Source organism: Oncorhynchus nerka, linkage group LG14 (genome assembly GCF_034236695.1).
Source record: "Oncorhynchus nerka isolate Pitt River linkage group LG14, Oner_Uvic_2.0, whole genome shotgun sequence".
NCBI classification, from domain to species: domain Eukaryota; kingdom Metazoa; phylum Chordata; class Actinopteri; order Salmoniformes; family Salmonidae; genus Oncorhynchus; species Oncorhynchus nerka.
The window spans coordinates 792,631-801,852 of NC_088409.1; positions in this window are offsets into that span (position 1 = coordinate 792,631).

A 9,222-nucleotide genomic window follows, 5' to 3' on the forward strand; every position below is an offset into this window, starting at 1 on the left:
GCGCTCTGTTGTTCTAGAGAGAACACACCGGAGACGCGGAAGATAAGTGGAAGATCAAAAAGGACAACAGTGTGAATAAAACAAGAGTAACAAGCTGAAAAACAACAGGTCACAAGAGTTCTTCATAAATCACATTGATAAGAGCAGAAGCAGGTCGAGACCAACAGACAATCTCACACTGCTGGAACAGAGGAGAGGTTGAGGAACCCTATTGGTTATTAATACCAGGGAGCCATGTGGGACCATGGGAAATAACAGACCAGGGAACCATGGGAAATAACAGACCAGGGAACCATGTGGAACCATGGGAAATAACAGACCAGGGAACCATGTGGAACCATGGGAAATAACAGACGAGGGAACCATGGGAAATAACAGACCAGGGAACCATGGGAAATAACAGACCAGGGAACCATGTGGAACCATGGGAAATAACAGACGAGGGAACCATGTGGAACCATGGGGAATAACAGACGAGGGAACCATGTGGAACCATGGGGAATAACAGACCAGGGAGCCATGTGGAACCATGGGGAATAACAGACCAGGGAACCATGTGGAACCATGGGAAATAACAGACGAGGGAACCATGTGGAACCATGGGGAATAACAGACCAGGGAGCCATGTGGAACCATGGGGAATAACAGACCAGGGAACCATGTGGAACCATGGGAAATAACAGAGCAGGGAACCATGTGGAACCATGGGGAATAACAGACCAGGGAGCCATGTGGAACCATGGGGAATAACAGACCAGGGAACCATGTGGAACCATGGGAAATAACAGACGAGGGAACCATGTGGAACCATGGGGAATAACAGACCAGGGAGCCATGTGGAACCATGGGGAATAACAGACCAGGGAACCATGTGGAACCATGGGAAATAACAGAGCAGGGAACCATGGGGAACCATGAGGAATAACAGACCAGGGAACCATGGGGAATAACAGACCAGGGAGCCATGGGGAATAACAGACCAGGGAGCCATGGGGAATAACAGACCAGGGAGCCATGGGGAATAACAGACCAGGGAGCCATGGGGAATAACAGACCAGGGAACCATGTGGGACCATGGGGAATAACAGACCAGGGAGCCATGGGGAATAACAGACCAGGGAGCCATGGGGAATAACAGACCAGGGAGCCATGGGGAATAACAGACCAGGGAGCCATGGGGAATAACAGACCAGGGAGCCATGGGGAATAACAGACCAGGGAACCATGGGGAATAACAGACCAGGGAGCCATGGGGAATAACAGACCAGGGAGCCATGGGGAATAACAGACCAGGGAGCCATGGGGAATAACAGACCAGGGAGCCATGGGGAATAACAGACCAGGGAGCCATGGGGAATAACAGACCAGGAGCCATGGGGAATAACAGACCAGGGAGCCATGGGGAATAACAGACCAGGGAGCCATGGGGAATAACAGACCAGGGAGCCATGGGGAATAACAGACCAGGGAGCCATGGGGAATAACAGACCAGGGAGCCATGGGGAATAACAGACCAGGGAGCCATGGGGAATAACAGACCAGGGAACCATGGGGAATAACAGACCAGGGAACCATGGGGAGCCATGGGGAATAACAGACCAGGGAACCATGGGGAATAACAGACCAGGGAACCATGGGGAATAACAGACCAGGGAGCCATGGGGAATAACAGACCAGGGAGCCATGGGGAATAACAGACCAGGGAGCCATGGGGAATAACAGACCAGGGAGCCATGGGGAATAACAGACCAGGGAGCCATGGGGAATAACAGACCAGGGAGCCATGTGGAACCATGTGAAATAACAGACCAGGGAGCCATGGGGAATAACAGACCAGGGAGCCATGGGGAATAACAGACCAGGGAACCATGGGGAATAACAGACCAGGGAGCCATGGGGAATAACAGACCAGGGAGCCATGGGGAATAACAGACCAGGGAGCCATGGGGAATAACAGACCAGGGAGCCATGGGGAATAACAGACCAGGGAGCCATGGGGAATAACAGACCAGGGAGCCATGGGGAATAACAGACCAGGGAGCCATGGGGAATAACAGACCAGGAGCCATGGGGAATAACAGACCAGGGAGCCATGAGCCAGACCAGGGGGCCATGGGGAATAACAGACCAGGGAGCCATGGGGGAATAACAGACCAGGGAGCCATGGGGAATAACAGACCAGGGAGCCATGGGGAATAACAGACCAGGGAGCCATGGGGAATAACAGACCAGGGAACCATGGGGAATAACAGACCAGGGAACCATGGGGAATAACAGACCTGTCAGAAAGGCCCAGGGCAACGAGCCCAGGGGCAACGAGCCCAGGGGCAACGAGCCCAGGGGCAACGAGCCCAGGGCAGCCAACGTGTTTTATAGCTTGTTTCTCTAAAACATCTGATTTAGTTGTGATGTTGGGAGTCTCTGAAATATCACATGAACACACACACTGCGAAATATGTAGAATCACAGGAAGAGAGCTTTTAAAATGGCAACAAAAATAATATCTACCCTCGATGGTAAAAAAAACATAGAATTGCCGGAAATAAAAGTTAGTTAATAATAAAAGTGTATAATGTGCTCTCCACCAACAGGAGGTGTGTGAACAGAAAACCCTCTGTATCGATAACAATAGGTGTATAATGTGCTCTCCACCAACAGGAGGTGTGTGAACAGAAAACCCTCTGTATCGATGACAATAGGTGTATAATGTGCTCTCCACCAACAGGAGGTATCTGAACAGAAAACCCTCTGTATCGATGACAATAGGTGTATAATGTGCTCTCCACCAACAGGAGGTGTGTGAACAGAAAACCCTCTGTATCGATGACAATAGGTGTATAATGTGCTCTCCACCAACAGGAGGTGTGTGAACAGAAAACCCTCTGTATCGATGACAATAGGTGTATAATGTGCTCTCCACCAACAGGAGGTGTGTGAACAGAAAACCCTCTGTATCGATGACAATAGGTGTATAATGTGCTCTCCACCAACAGGAGGTGTGTGAACAGAAAACCCTCTGTATCGATGACAATAGGTGTATAATGTGCTCTCCACCAACAGGAGGTGTGTGAACAGAAAACCCTCTGTATCGATGACAATAGGTGTATAATGTGCTCTCCACCAACAGGAGGTGTGTGAACAGAAACCCTCTGTATCGATGACAATAGGTGTATAATGTGCTCTCCACCAACAGGAGGTGTGTGAACAGAAAACCCTCTGTATCGATGACAATAGGTGTAGAATGTGCTCTCCACCAACAGGAGGTGTCTGAACAGAAAACCCTCTGTATCGATGACAATGGGTGTATAATGTGCTCTCCGCCAACAGGAGGTGTGTGAACAGAAAACCCTCTGTATCGATGACAATGGGTGTATAATGTGCTCTCCACCAACAGGAGGTGTGTGAACAGAAAACCCTCTGTATCGAAGACAATATTCACGAGGTCATTCTGCCAGGTGAACATTGGCTACTTAGATAACATTTAATTGAGAAGTTTTTTGGGGGAACTTTTAATCTACCAGAAGACTTTTCGTTAGCATCATCGCTAACGACTACGTTAAGTGGTAAGACTCCCTCGTACCCTGCATTTATACCTCCCCTGGCCACTCACACCAAGCCCCTCCCCCTGGCCGCCCACACAAGCCCCTCCCCTGGCCACTCACACAAGCCCCTCCCCTGGCCGCTCACACAAGCCCCTCCCCCTGGCGCCCCCAAGCCCCTCCCCTGGCCGCCCCTCACACCAAGCCCCTCCCCTGGCCGCTCACACCAAGCCCCTCCCCTGGCCACTCACACCAAGCCCCTCCCCTGGCCGCTCACACCAAGCCCCCCCCTGGCCACTCACACCAAGCCCCTCCCCCTGGCCACTCAGACCAATCACGTTAAGTGGTAAGACTCCTACGTACCCTGCATTTATTTTCAATACATTTACTTGATTCCCAAATTCAATACATTTGTTTTATATTGTTGAAAAATCGACATTTTATAGGGACAGAACGGACACTTTTTAAAGGCCTATTCCCCCAAACGTCCTTCTTTCCTCTCTCAAAGCCACAGGGTCAGATTAAAGTCTGTCAATACTCACGTATTCTAAACCTTCACCCAGCCACACCAATCCTTCCATCACGTCTCGTATTCTAAACCTTCACCCAGCCACACCAATCCTTCCATCACGTCTAAGTATTCTAAACCTTCACCCAGCCACACCAATCCTTCCATCACGTCTCCCTTCACCCAGCCACACCAATCCTTCCATCACGTCTCGTATTCTAAACCTTCACCCAGCCACACCAATCCTTCCATCACGTCTCGTATTCTAAACCTTCACCCAGCCACACCAATCCTTCCATCACGTCTCGTATTCTAAACCTTCACCCAGCCACACCAATCCTTCCATCACGTCTCGTATTCTAAACCTTCACCCAGCCACACAATCCTTCCATCGCGTCTCGTATTCTAAACCTTCACCCAGCCACACCAATCCTTCCATCACGTCTCGTATTCTAAACCTTCACCCAGCCACACCAATCCTTTCATCACGTCTCGTCTAAACCTTCACCCAGCCACACCAATCCTTTCATCACGTCTCGTATTCTAAACCTTCACCCAGCCACACCAATCCTTCCATCACGTCTCGTATTCTAAACCTTCACCCAGCCACACCAATCCTTTCATCACGTCTCGTATTCTAAACCTTCACCCAGCCACACCAATCCTTAAATCACGTCTCGTATTCTAAACCTTCACCCAGCCACACCAATCCTTCCATCACGTCTCGTATTCTAAACCTTCACCCAGCCACACCAATCCTTCCATCACGTCTCGTATTCTAAACCTTCACCCAGCCACACCAAACCTTCCATCACGTCTCGTATTCTAAACCTTCACCCAGCCACACCAATCCTTTCATCGCGTCTCGTATTCTAAACCTTCACCCAGCCACACCAATCCTTCCATCACGTCTCGTATTCTAAACCTTCACCCAGCCACACCAATCCTTCCATCGCGTCTCGTATTCTAAACCTTCACCCAGCCACACCAATCCTTTCATCGCGTCTCGTATTCTAAACCTTCACCCAGCCACACCAATCCTTTCATCACGTCTCGTATTCTAAACCTTCACCCAGCCACACCAATCCTTCCATCACGTCTCGTATTCTAAACCTTCACCCAGCCACACCAATCCTTCCATCACGTCTCGTATTCTAAACCTTCACCCAGCCACACCAATCCTTCCATCACGTCTCGTATTCTAAACCTTCACCCAGCCACACCAATCCTTTCATCATCTCGTATTCTAAACCTTCACCCAGCCACACCAATCCTTCCATCACGTCTCGTATTCTAAACCTTCACCCAGCCACACCAATCCTTTCATCACGTCTCGTATTCTAAACCTTCACCCAGCCACACCAATCCTTTCATCACGTCTCGTATTCTAAACCTTCACCCAGCCACACCAATCCTTCCATCACGTCTCGTATTCTAAACCTTCACCCAGCCACACCAATCCTTCCATCACGTCTCGTATTCTAAACCTTCACCCAGCCACACCAATCCTTTCATCACGTCTCAAAAACTAAAATAATGGAGTGTCACAACAGAGCTGGAACTGCGACAAATCGATCGTCCCACATCTCCTGAAGGACTGCGAGTTAAAATCAGCTAGTAGTGGCTTTGTGTTGATATTCAGGCTTCATATAAATACCATCAGGTATTGCAAGTAAAGCCTGTTGGACTTTATTAGGTAGGTTTCTCTTCTACCTCAGATCGATCTTGCTCAAACAGCTGGTGGCAGCAAACTTCATGTGGAGAAGAAAGATGGATATGTGTGGGCACTAAAATTGTAAAAAAAAAATCAAAACAGGTTTAAAATTGAATCAAGCAACAAACAAATAAATAAATAATGAAATCGTAGGCGGAAACTCTGCTGACTTCCATCCTCAACTCCAGGCCATAAATCATGAGCCACACAGACACAATAACACATCCTGAAGGGAAAGGCAACACGATGTCAGAAATAAAACGTTAGCTTTGAGTTGCCCGGACGTTAGTGACTCAGGATCTACGATGTGGAATGTTTGCACCTGCCAAGCATCTGAAGTAGCTGACTGAGGCCTCCACCTGACCTGTTAACCTGGTGCAACGCTCAATAGAACTGTTGGTAGGGCTGGCAAGGGCCTCGGTGGAGGGCCGGGCCTCCGTGGGCCTCCGTGCGACCCCGTGTAGGGCCGGGCCACGCGACCGCCGTGTAGGGCCGGGCCACGCGACCGCCGTGTAGGGCCGGGCCACGCGACCGCCGTGTAGGGCCGGGCCACGCGACCGCCGTGTAGGGCCGGGCCACGCGACCGCCGTGTAGGGCCGGGCCACGCGACCGCCGTGTAGGGCCGGGCCACGCGACCGCCGTGTAGGGCCACGCGACCGCCGTGTAGCCCCACCCCCTCACACCAAGCCCCCCCCCCCCTTGCCTCACACCAACAAAGTTGACAGATCACATCATCCTGTCTGACAAGCGGTTTCAACTCCCTATTTACATTTTGAGGTTTGATCCAACAGAAATAGGACATAGACACCAAAACACATTTAGACATTATTTTACTGTAATAGACAAGTTAGCCTTTATGTCTCAATTCCTCAAACCTGCAGTTCAGAGCAGACATTACTAAATACAAGAGTATCAATGAACATGGATTTATGCTGTTTGTCACAACAACAAAAAAACGAAATTTTCATAGACTTGAAAGCCAGATCAGTGACTATTGCACCAACAACAACAGCAGCACCAACAACAACAACAGCACCAACAACAACAACAGCACCAACAACAACAACACCACCAACAACAGCAACACCACCAACAACAACAACACCACCAACAACAACAACACCACCAACAACAGCAGCAACACCACCAACAACAACAACACCACCAACAACACCACCAACAACAACACCACCACCAACAACAGCAGCAACAGCACCAACAACAGCAACAACACCACCAACAACACCACCACCAACAACAGCAACACCACCAACAACAGCAACACCACCAACAACAACAACACCACCAACAACAACAACACCACCAACAACAACAACACCACCAACAACACCACCAACAACAACAACAGCAGCACCAACAACAGCACCAACAACATCAACACCACCAACAACAGCAACACCACCAACAACAGCAACACCACCAACAACAACAACACCACCAACAACACCACCAACAACAACAACACCACCAACAACAGCAGCAACAGCACCAACAACAGCAACAACACCACCAACAACACCACCAACAGCACCAACAACAACACCAACAACACCACCAACAGCAGCAACACCACCACCACCACCAACACCAACACCAACAGCAGCAACAGCACCAACAACACCACCAACAACAACAGCACCAACAACACCACCAACAACACCACCAACAACAGCAACAACACCACCAACAACACCACCAACAACAGCAACAACACCACCAACAACAGCAACAACACCACCAACAACAGCAACAACACCACCAACAACAACAACAGCACCAACAACACCACCAACAACAACACCACAAACAACACCACCAGCACCAACAACAACAACAGCAGCACCAACAACAACAGCAGCACCAACAACAACAGCAGCACCAACAACAACAGCAGCACCAACAACAACAGCAGCACCAACAACAACAGCAGCAACAACACCAGCAACAACACCACCACCAACAACAGCACCAACACCACCACCAACAACAGCAACAACACCACCAACAACAACAGCAGCACCAACAACAACAGCAGCACCAACAACAACAACAACAGCACCAACAACAACAACAGCACCAACAACAACAACAGCAACAACAGCAACAACACCAACAGCAACAACACCACCAACAACAACACCACCAACAACACCACCAACAACAACACCACCACCAACAACAGCAGCAACAGCACCAACAACAGCAACAACACCACCAACAACACCACCAACAGCAGCAACACCACCACCACCACCAACACCAACACCAACAGCAGCAACAGCACCAACAACACCACCAACAACACCACCAACAACACCACCAACAACAACAACAGCACCAACAACACCACCAACAACAACACCACCAACAACACCACCAACAACAGCAACAACACCACCAACAACACCACCAGCACCAACAACAGCAACACCACCACCAACAACAACAGCACCAACAACAACAACAGCAGCACCAACAACAACAGCAGCACCAACAACAACAGCAGCACCAACAACAACAGCAGCACCAACAACACCACCAACAACAGCAACAACACCACCACCAACAACAGCACCAACACCACCACCAACAACAGCAACAACACCACCAACAACAACAACACCAACAACAACAACAGCAGCACCAACAACAACAGCAGCACCAACAACAACAACAACAGCACCAACAACAACAACACCACCAACAACAACAACAGCACCAACAGCAACAACAGCAACAACACCAACAGCAACAACAACAGCAACAACACCAACAGCAACAACACCAACAGCAACAACAGCAACAACAACAACAACAACACCAACAACAACAACAACACCAGCAACACCAACACCAACAACAACAGCTGGTTAAACTCATCGCGTGACTCCAAGTTGATCAATAGAGAATGACCAATATATGGGGCCGACACCTGCCCTTCTCCATTGGCCTTGCCGATAGTCCCTCTACATAGAAAAACTTCAGCCACGCCAGCCGCCAATCACCGTCTAATGTTATGTTTTATAACGAAAGCACTTTCTCCCGTGTCATTACGGTCGCTGTCCGCGGTTCTGAAACATTGTTTTTAGTGCACTGTGGAATTGGCACCTTTCCCTATGTTGCTATGTGCATAATAACTGTGGAATTGGCACCTTTCCCTATGTTGCTATGTGCATAATAACTGTGGAATTGGCACCTTTCCCCATGTTGCTATGTGCATACTGTGGAATTGGCACCTTTTATGTTGCTATGTGCATAATAACTGTGGAATTGGCACCTTTCCCCTATGTTGCTATGTGCATAATAACTGTGGAATTGGCACCTTTCCCTATGTTGCTATGTGCATAATAACTGTGGAATTGGCACCTTTCCCTGTTGCTATGTGCATAATAACTGTGGAATTGGCACCTTTCCCTATGTTGCTATGTGCATAATAACTG